Below are 10,015 nucleotides of genomic sequence, written 5' to 3' on the forward strand. Positions count from 1 at the left end.
GTCTGTGTCTCTATGGGATATTTATTTTACATAGGGACTTCAAGGGACACGAGCATATAGTAAGTAAGTAAAGCGTAAAGAGCTGATATTAAATGGGGAACTTATTTTATATAGCAGACCATTGCTGTTAGAGAAGCACATTCAATAATAAAAGCAAAGCCCAACATTGTTTTCCCGTATTTTCCTTTTCCTGGGATTTGTCTCCATTATGCTGTTATCCCAAGATATTTTTCAGCTTTTATGGTAACGGCAATGTCCAACATAGGTCACGGGAATATGTTTCTACAGTTTCCCACTGCAAAGAAGGGCCTGCTGTGGTGAAGTTGGCCATGCTCCATTTGAACAACCTCAGTGTGGGATCATGACTGTTACTATAATGCCAAGTGTTAAGTGAAGAGAAAGATATTCTGGATTTTAAGACAAAAAATAAGCAAATGCCAGAAAATCCAAAACAAAAGTGAGCAACTAAAGGTCTACTAGAAAAATTCAATAATTATTTAGACATGAACAGATGTGTGAAAGGAAAATTAAATTAGACAGCCAAGTGCAAAGCTTATGCTGAGAAAAAAAGAGCTTAAGACTTAAAAAGCATATATGTATATAAACACAGGTGAAACTCAGTCGAGTGTCCCTCTAGGCTTTAGTGCAAATTGAATAGACATTGATGGATTTGTTTTCCTTTCAGATTAAATTGAACTTTTGATTTGAAAGTAGTTTACCTGCTCCTGCGCTTGAAAGCTACATTTTTCCTTAACTAATTTTCTCTTGTTAAGGCACTTTAGTTTCATAGTGGTTTATAGTGTTTTACAAATTGGCACTGTAATCCTCTGGAAGGAGCAGGGAAAGGGAATCGTATAAATAATACTGAGCAGTACTTTCCTGGATTGCTTTACCCCCACAGTGGCCTGTTCTTTTTAAAAAGGTCCATTTTGTGCTGCTGTTATACTTTTAAATACACTTGAACTGACATCTAGAGACAGATATCACAGCTTTCATGTAGTACAAGCCTTTCTGACCATTTTTAAGGTGCTGCTGCAGAAAAAGTAGTAAATAATTGTACCAGTCTCCAAAGGGTTATGTATTCACTATCTGCCTAGACTCAATGGCCGTGCAGACTACTGAGTATGGCCTTTGTAGTTTCATCTCTTCTAGCTCCTGCAGAGGTCTCAGACTTGATCTCACATCAGCTCTGCTACACTGATGCTTGGACACTCCTCCATACCAGCTCTGGAGCAGCCCACTCAGCAATATTCAGGGAAATATTTTGCTGTCCCCTGAATCTTAGATCACACTCAAGGTCATGCTCCATATTTTGTGAATGGGCTATCATGCCCTGTGGTTGGGCTGAATGTCTAACGTATCCCGCCTACAACTACCTAAAGGAGGTTGTAGAGAGGTGGGGGTTGGTCCCTTCTCCCAAGTAACAGGTGATAAGACGAGAGGAAACAGCCTCAAGTTGCACCAGGGGAAGTTTAGACTGGATATTAGGAAAAATTTTCACACTGAAAGGGTTATTAAGCGTTGGAACAGGCTGCCCACAGAAGTGGTTGAGGTACCATCCCTGGAGGTATTTAAAAGACGGGTAGGCATAGTGCTTAGATACATGGTTTAGTGATGGTTTTTGTCAGAGTTAGGTTGATGGTTGGACTCGATGATCTGAAAGGTCCCTTCCAACCTGGGCGATTCTGATTCTACCATGTGGCAGCATCACATGATTAATATTGGACAGACAGGGGTGAATTCCTCCAGCAACAGCTTCAATGTTGCTTACCTAAAGGACAGAGTTTCAGAAGCAGCGCAAGCTCGGGCTGGGTTGATGCTGCTTGCAACACAACGTCGGTGTGCAGAGAACTGTTTCTGGAGACGGCTGGTCTTCTCGCTGGTCTGATGCTGCCTAGCTTAGGCTAGATGGTAGACAACCACCAGATAAAAGTAGATAACCCGCTAGATAACCAAATCAAAACTTTGATACATACTGCATCCCAGGGAACATTTGCTTTGGAAAGAGAAATCTTTATACTTGTTTTGTCATTATTATTTTGAGTAGAGTGACATCAAGGAATCCCATTCAGGACTGAGATGCTTTTTAGACACGTAGCAAGCTATATTACTTTCTACAAAAACAAAACAAAACAAAACAAAAAAATGAAAAACTCTCTTCCAGTCTAAATTCATAAGCTGAGAAAAAATTACTACATTCTACTAGATGGTCTCCAGAGGTCCCTTCCAACCCTATGATTCTATGATTCTACTGGCATGCAGGGAAACTACGGCACAGGGACCTTGCTTGGCTTGACTGGAATCATACAGTGGGGCTGTGAGTGAGCTAAAGATCAGATTTCCCAAGCCCATTTCAGTGGTCAAACCACAGATACTGGGCATCAGGATTATCAAAATAAATACTATAACCCTACAGGCTCAGGTCATTGTGTCACTAAATTCTATGGCAATATTCACATACAGGAGACTGAGGTTTAAACTCTGCTCCAACAAAATAACAACTACAGCTCTACTGACCAGTCTTGTGGCTGACTATGTTGAGAATATGGTCCTAACATAGAGGTGATTCATTGTTTGTGGACCAACCATTCAGGAACACTATGAATTGTACCTTAATCCTTCAGGACGGGCACCAGATTGCCTATGTTTTGCACAGTGCTTCTCTTTGGTACTTTGCATTTAGAGCATCTGTTTCAGGGAAATATCAGTCAGAGAGTTTTCTGTTTCATGCATAGATTAATCTCATAACATCAAAGATTAATGACATACGATCAATGAAAAGGGAAAAAAATTCTTTGTTTGTGGCAGCATCCTGCCCCAATCCCTGCCATGTCTTTCTCTCCACATCTTTTCATCATGGTATAGAGGAGTGAAGGTGGAGTGAGAAAGCTGAGATATCCCACTAATAACTTCTGACGTTTTAAAAATAAGCTTGGAAGAGAGAGAGAGAGAGAGAGATGAGATGTGGGTGGGTGAGAACTGGTGCTGTTTTGCATCTGCCTATTAAGACGTATCACAAACAAACACAGGCAGAAGCTTTTCACTCCCCTTGTTGTCTTACTTGGTGCCTTAGCAGGTTACAGATTGTGTCCATAAGACACTGGCTTCAGCTAGAAATCTCTCTATGGTCATTTAATTTTCAAATGCAGAGAAATAATGAACTGAGAAGCATAATCTGTTTTTTTTTTTCTTAAATATGGTTTACAAATGAAATTATTTCCTACAGCAGCAGATGCCCAGGATCAAGATGTTCAGCCAAGGTGAAGTAGGTACCTGTACTGGCTGCGCTTCAGCTCCGGTGGTTAATACAAACCAGCAACTAGCACTGTGCATTATATTCTCTCAGGGAAAAGTTGTCTCCTTGTATAGCTGCAGAGGCAACTAGTGCTTGAGAGATACATGAAACAGGGTCCTTAAGGGTGACTGGATTATCATGGCCCTTTCAGTCTGGGACCTGCTGCAGAAGCTTCTATCCCTAATGGCAGGATTTAGACAGATATTTGTCCCCAAATCCAGCCTTGCTACTCAAGCTATCAAATCACTTTCTACTGGTAGCAATTTTTTGTTTTTACCTGAAGGTCAGAGGGTGGCTATGAGACTCTAAGTTAGACTTTATGGTGGTGGGCTTAAAGTCTCTTTCTGATAGCTTAACCTTAAATTATACCTTACCCCTTGAATAGTCCAGCTAAGGAAAAACATTCAGGGAATTACCTCTTGTAGAATACCAGCAGTATGTAGTTTACCCCATCCTCACAACTATGGGAGAACGTTCTTCACACCCTAGGGGTGCAAACAGATATTCAGAAAGTCATCTGTCCACAGCTTAAAAAGAACAGATCCAAATTTTCTGGAAGAAAATTCAGTACATCTTCTTCGAAACTGTATAGGAACTAAGCAGCGGAGAATGCGAAAATTTACCTTAAGTTTTCAGTGTCTGTTTTAGTTTTATTTATATTTTGTTTGAGACATGATTTAAGGTTTCAATAGCATCAGAGTCTTTCTTCCCAGTCAGCTAACTCACCCCTTGTTGTTTCCCTGTTCTAATATGAAAGAAATTCATTTAGTGGAAGAATCAGTGAGTGCCAGGCTGTGTTTCCCATGACAACACCCTGAGCTGTGTTTGCAGCACTCTTAAGTTACGCTGTAAGTTTTTCCACAGTGCCCCTTCTTCTTTCCTTGTGCCTTCTCCCTCCAACAGCTCTGGGGAAGGATGCACAAATGGTGAGGCTAACAGCACCAACAGTGGCTCAGTTTCACCCCTGAGGGGATCAAAATGCTGTACAAATCATCGGAGTTTTACCAGGAATGAATGTGGCATTTATGTGAGCAAGGGAATTGGGAAATGTTGACTGCACATGCGTAGACTTTAATAGGATTGTGCGATCCAAATTCAGGAGGAGTACACAGAGTGAAGTGAACTTTTCTAATTTCTGTTTGAGAGGCTGTCATCTAGGATCATGATGTTGTATAATATGATGCGTCATATCCCATAATATAAGAGAGGAAGATAAACCTTTTTATTTAAAACCTGTGACAATGCCCAGTGTTGTTGTTGTTGACTGAATTCCAATTACCTGGGAAACATTCAGCACATCACATTTCAACATGTCATCTCTCCTAAGTGGAACCAATTGCATTAAAACAGTCGTGAAACTTCAGGCCCCCACACTTCAGTAAAAATGTAATCATAAAAATTTAAAATGCATATATTCATTTCCCCCCTTCTTCAACAATGTCAGGCAAATATGCCTCATCGGGATTCACCACAGACACAATTATCAATGCTCTGTCTGCAGAATTGTTAATGGAAAAATTACATACCCAGGCTCTTGATAAACTGTGCATCTGATTTCACTGTTTGTGAAGCACAGAGACACTAATTATTACTGCTGTCACTCTTCTGGCTACTGCAAAGGAATGGCGAAAGTTTTCCATCAGGCATGTCTCAGTCTTTCTTAAGCACACTGATCCTAATCTAAGAGGAAGACACCAAAATAGCTGTGGCATGGTTGCATCAAATGCTGATTAATTGGAGAACCCACAGCAAATTTCAGTGCTGCATTGTGTGTTTTTATTTAGCATTGAAAGCACTCCAAAATGCCTCAGTTTATACCTCTCTGGACTGTATTGTTCTCTAACATTTTGATACTTCGCGTTAGTTGTATATCAGTAGGAACCTGAGATAGGCCAACAAAACTTAATGCCTTGATAAAAAAAAAGAAAAAAATATTTTCCTTAACATTTTGTTTTGCCTAAACAAAGCAGCCTATACAAAGAGCATATCCTGCTTCAACCAGAGACAATTGCAGAACATTAATTGGAGTGTCATTTCACTAAAATGTATGAGGTCATGCTTCAGGTAATGAGGATGTGTTAAGCAATTAGCGGCAAACCCTAGTCATTCCATTATTTGAACTATTGCTTATATATTCGAACTATATTTAACTCCAACTACGTCAGGCTCTGGCTCTGGAAGGTTTGGATGAATTGTATTTCCCATTGCTCTTGGAGTAATATCTATTTTATTCCTCTCAGAGATTGTGGGCTTAAACTTTTCAGGATTTTTATTTTCCTTTTTTAGATTCAGCATGTCTTTGGCTGCATTTCTCTAGGTTTGCACTAATTAAAACTGTTAGAGGCAGAGTGTGATCCCCTCTCTTCTAGTTTAGCTGACCCCAATTTCAGGCTGAGCGAGATCCTCAGTATAGGAGGTCACCTGCTATTAGATAGTAGAAACTATTCCACATTTACAATCGGCTCTTCCAGCTGCATACAGGTATACAAGGCCCCTTTGGTGAATATGCAGTCTCTATTCTTCTCTGAACATGGCATTTAGATAAACTGGTCACAGATGCGGTTTTAGTCCAGGCCAGTATACGTGGAGCCATCGCTGAAGCCTTCCCCTGCAAATCTGTGTAACAGCTTTGCTCATCCTCCACTTTTTGTATTTTTCAGCAGAAGCAAGCCCTGATATACAGATGGCATATGCTTTCATGTTACAGTTGCTAGTTTAAATTTATAAGTCAATATCTCATTTCACATCACATTTTAACTTTTTCGCAGGAAGCTTTAGAGTAGTGTGTGGATGTTCTGACTACGTGTAACTCAAACTGTATGACAGCATAGAATCATAGAATTGTCCAGGTTGGAAGGGACCTTTCAGATCACCGAGTCCAACCATCAACGTAACACTGAAAACCATCACTAAACCATGTCCCTCAGCACCACGTCTACACGTCTTTTAAATACCTCCAGGGATGATGATTCCATCACTTCCCTGGGCAGCCTGTTCCAATGCTTGATAACCCTTGGCGTAGAAATTTTTCCTAATATCCAATGTAAACCTCCCTGGCACAACTTGAAGCCATTTCCTCTTGTCCTGTCGCCTGTTACCTGGGAGAAGAGTCCAACCCCCATCTTGCTACAACCTCCTTTCAGGTAGTTGTAGAGAGCGATAAGGTGTCTCCTCAACTTCCTCTTCTCCAGGCTAAACAACCCCAGCTCCCTCAGCAGCTTACAACATCATCTCTTGCTGTTGTATATTGCTTTCCTAAATAACTCAGGGGGACACATTATTTCATCACTGAGGGGTTTTTCCTGCTTGTTTTTTTCTTAAAATTAAAAATGTGTAAGTTCTAAATAAATAATTCTGGTAATTACTCCTTTTTCAATCATTTCACTTATTTCTTTCTCACGTGAACAACAAACAATAAGATATTATTATCCTGATATACCGATAAATATACTCTGTCACTGGCAAAGAGTTACAGAATAGCTTGAGATGGACACTGAATGAAGTGAACACTGGAGATAAACAAAATAATGCAAAACTTCTGAACCGCTCTGGTTTTTGCAGGAAAAATGCTGAAAGATTGTTTGGAAGGTGATTGCAATTTGTGAGAGTACTGGATTATGATTTATCTCAGGTGATGGTGGTAAGAGAAATCTTAGTGAGAACTTTTAAGTGTGGCACTTCAGTGCAGGGCAGTTGCATTGCGAGAGTCAGAGGGGTAAAGTGATACTTGGAATTTAATAAGTGCTTCCTTGAGTGTTTTTCCTTTTGTCTGTAAAACGCTCTTTTCTTTCATGAAAATGAAGTCTTCCTGAAAACCTTCTAAAAGCTGATGTAGAAGAACCAGTAATAAAAAGCAAATGAAGACGGTCTATTCACCTGAGATTATTCTTCCTTTAACTTCTATTTTCTCTGAGCAAGAAAATGAAAAGATTTTCTTTCATCATACGTTTTCTGTGATGGCAGTGGTTTGGAGCAAACGTGTGATAAGAATAGCTGCAACAAAAAGATAGCTGGGAACTTTGAATCAGTCCCTTGGCTGACATCGGGCAGCCCTGTGTGTTACAAAGGAGCGTATGAGAAATCTTATGCTTGGCAGATGTGGAATAGTTTGCAGCCTTCCTAATCGGTATTGCCTTGGAATTGATTTAACCCTGAAACATGAGGTGAGGCTTTTATATTTTTTTTTCATTAGCTCTGGATATTTTTATCAGAGTAAATGCCCATTTCTTCCTCAGAGCTGTACTCGGTACCAGTGAAAACCTGTAGCACAGAGTTTCACTGCCCAACTATTCAGTGAGTAAAGCCACAGAACTTTTCTTCTAACACAACCAACTATCTTCCATTAACAACATATTTTTCTCTTTTGCAATTGCTCTCTTTGAGTTTAAATGATTGACCCTTTTCTCTTAAGGACAGAAGTTCACAGCGCTTCATTTATAAGTGCATACACTTATAAGTGCCTGCTTTATTAATCTCCTTAAGAAAAACGCACTCAGTGTTTTCCATTCTTCTTGGTAGGCGAGTTTTCATGATAATTGTAACCAACTTTTTCTGGACTTCCTTTAACTCCGTAGGGTTTCTTTTGGTCTGGGATGCTACACATAGTAGCACTTTTGATTTATACCATCACATTATACTTTTCATATTATATTTAATCCACTGAAGCACAGAGAAGGTAGATCTTCACTAGGATGCCACTGCTGGACCATCCACAGCATCACAGATTAACTGTTAGCAACAGCAATGATTAATGAAAAACTGTTATAATGCCCCAACAAAAAACCCAACAACAACAAAAATTGTCTTGTTTATGAAACTAAAAGTATAGTAAAACACAATATTGTGAGAATATGATTAATAAAACTTTATAAGGGACAGATTTTCTGAGTAAAGTTTTTATATGCAAAGACCCATATCTTGCCATCTCTTATGTAGTTAATTAAAAACACATAATCAGACTGATTACAATAGGACTGTTTACATCCTTAAGAACAATTAAACTTCAGTGGATGTGGTTGTGGGGTTAGGACTTTTCTGCATAATCAGAAAGATATTAGATGTGGGAGAAAAACCTGTGAATTGCATTATTTATTGCTTAAGTTACTGTCTTTGCAGAGTATAGATGCATACTTATGTCTGCTATGGCCACTGTGAGAAAAAACAGCATGAAAAAACAGCACAAGCAGGGGATGTAGCTCAGCGGAAGAGCGCTTGCTTTGCATGCAAGAGGCCCTGGGTTCGACCCCCAGCATCTCCAGCATTTTGTTCTGAGCCCCTCTGTACATTGAAGTGCTGGAGCGTGTCTAGAGGAGAGCTACCAGGCTGGTGAGGGGTCTGGAGACCAGGTCGTATGAGGAGAGGCTGAGGGAGCTGGGCATGTTTTGCTTGGAGAAGAGGAGGCTGAGGGGAGACCTCATTGCCCTCTACGACTACCTGAAAGGAGGTTGTAGAGAGGTGGGTGTTGGCCTCTTCTCCCAGGTGAATAATGACAGGACCAGAGGAAATGGTCTGAAGTTGCGGCAGGGGAGGTTTAGATTAGATATTAGGAAGAATTACTTTAATGAAAGAGTGGTCAGGCCCTGGAACAGCCTGCCCAGGGAGGTGGCTGAGTCATCATCCCTAGAGGTGTTTAAGAAACGTCTAGATGTGGCACTTCAGGGCATGTTCTAGTGGCAGAGATTGTAGGGGTTTTTTTGTGTGTGTATGGTTGGACTCGATGATCTCAAAGGTCCTTTCCAACCATGAAGATTCTATGATTCTATGAATGAGAAGAAACCAGGAGAAATACAACCAGCATACTGATGTAAAGCTACTGCATTTTACTGCATTGCATATTTGTAGAGGTGCCTCTACAGGTGGTCATTAAGGGAAGTCAAACATGCCACTAAATGATATTCTATCAAATAACTATTGGCAGGGCTGCAAAAGTCTTTGGGAAACCCAGAGAGATCTTCAATCAGATCCAAACTCAAGAACTGAGCAAGATGTTAGTTAATAAGACCTACATATGTGCCCTAAGCAACAGATTGATGTGAGTTTTTTGCTGCAGAATGAGATGATGTTCTTAAAAACACTCCTTATGCTACCTTGGAAATATGGTGTTTGTGGATAGGAAATCTGCTTGCAGTTTCTTTGCTGTTTGGAAGAAGCGACAAAGCAGAACAGATGCTTTTACTTTTGCTGCTTGAGTGGAATAATTCCAGAGAAATTTGGAAAGCAGTGATGGAATTTTAAGAGATTTCAGAGAAATGTTACAAAAGTTTATCTTCCCTGATGCACAAGACTTGCAAAGAAAGAAGTTTCCAGGCGAATTAAATAAAGCAAAGAAATATTCACAAGTTCCAGAGGAGAAAGAAGGAGGTGAATTATTTGAATCTCAAACAGGTATTGGCAACTAGGAGGGAAGAGGTAAGGCCTGTGTTGAAGATGACACCACCTCTAGAGAATGGGTGGATATGGTGGTTACATGCAGGAGTAAGAAGGCCTAGAACAAGTCTCCTTTTATTGTGGGGGTAGTGAGAGATTAGGAAATGACTGTGCCCCCACAAAGTAAAATTCGCCACTAACGTGTGTGTGGTCATCTTTTGACACAATTATCAGTGTGAGATGGTGGAGGGGCTTTATTTTAACCATGTAAGTGCCCTTAGGTCATCTTCTTGTCTCTACACACGCTGGTGCTTGGCTCACAAAGAATTCTTTACTGAGCAGAGCATTGGCTGT

At 40.2% G+C, this 10,015-nt stretch overlaps 1 non-coding gene across 1 annotated transcript; it reads left to right on the forward strand.

The window, feature by feature from the left end:
- The first annotated feature begins 8,480 nt into the window (after positions 1-8,480).
- TRNAA-UGC (transfer RNA alanine (anticodon UGC)) lies at positions 8,481-8,552 on the forward strand. The gene has a single exon. It is a non-coding gene; the product is annotated as a tRNA-Ala (tRNA).
- Positions 8,553-10,015: the final 1,463 nt, after the last annotated feature.

This window comes from Chroicocephalus ridibundus, chromosome 7 (assembly GCF_963924245.1).
Source record: "Chroicocephalus ridibundus chromosome 7, bChrRid1.1, whole genome shotgun sequence".
In the NCBI taxonomy this organism is placed as follows: Eukaryota; Metazoa; Chordata; class Aves; order Charadriiformes; family Laridae; genus Chroicocephalus; species Chroicocephalus ridibundus.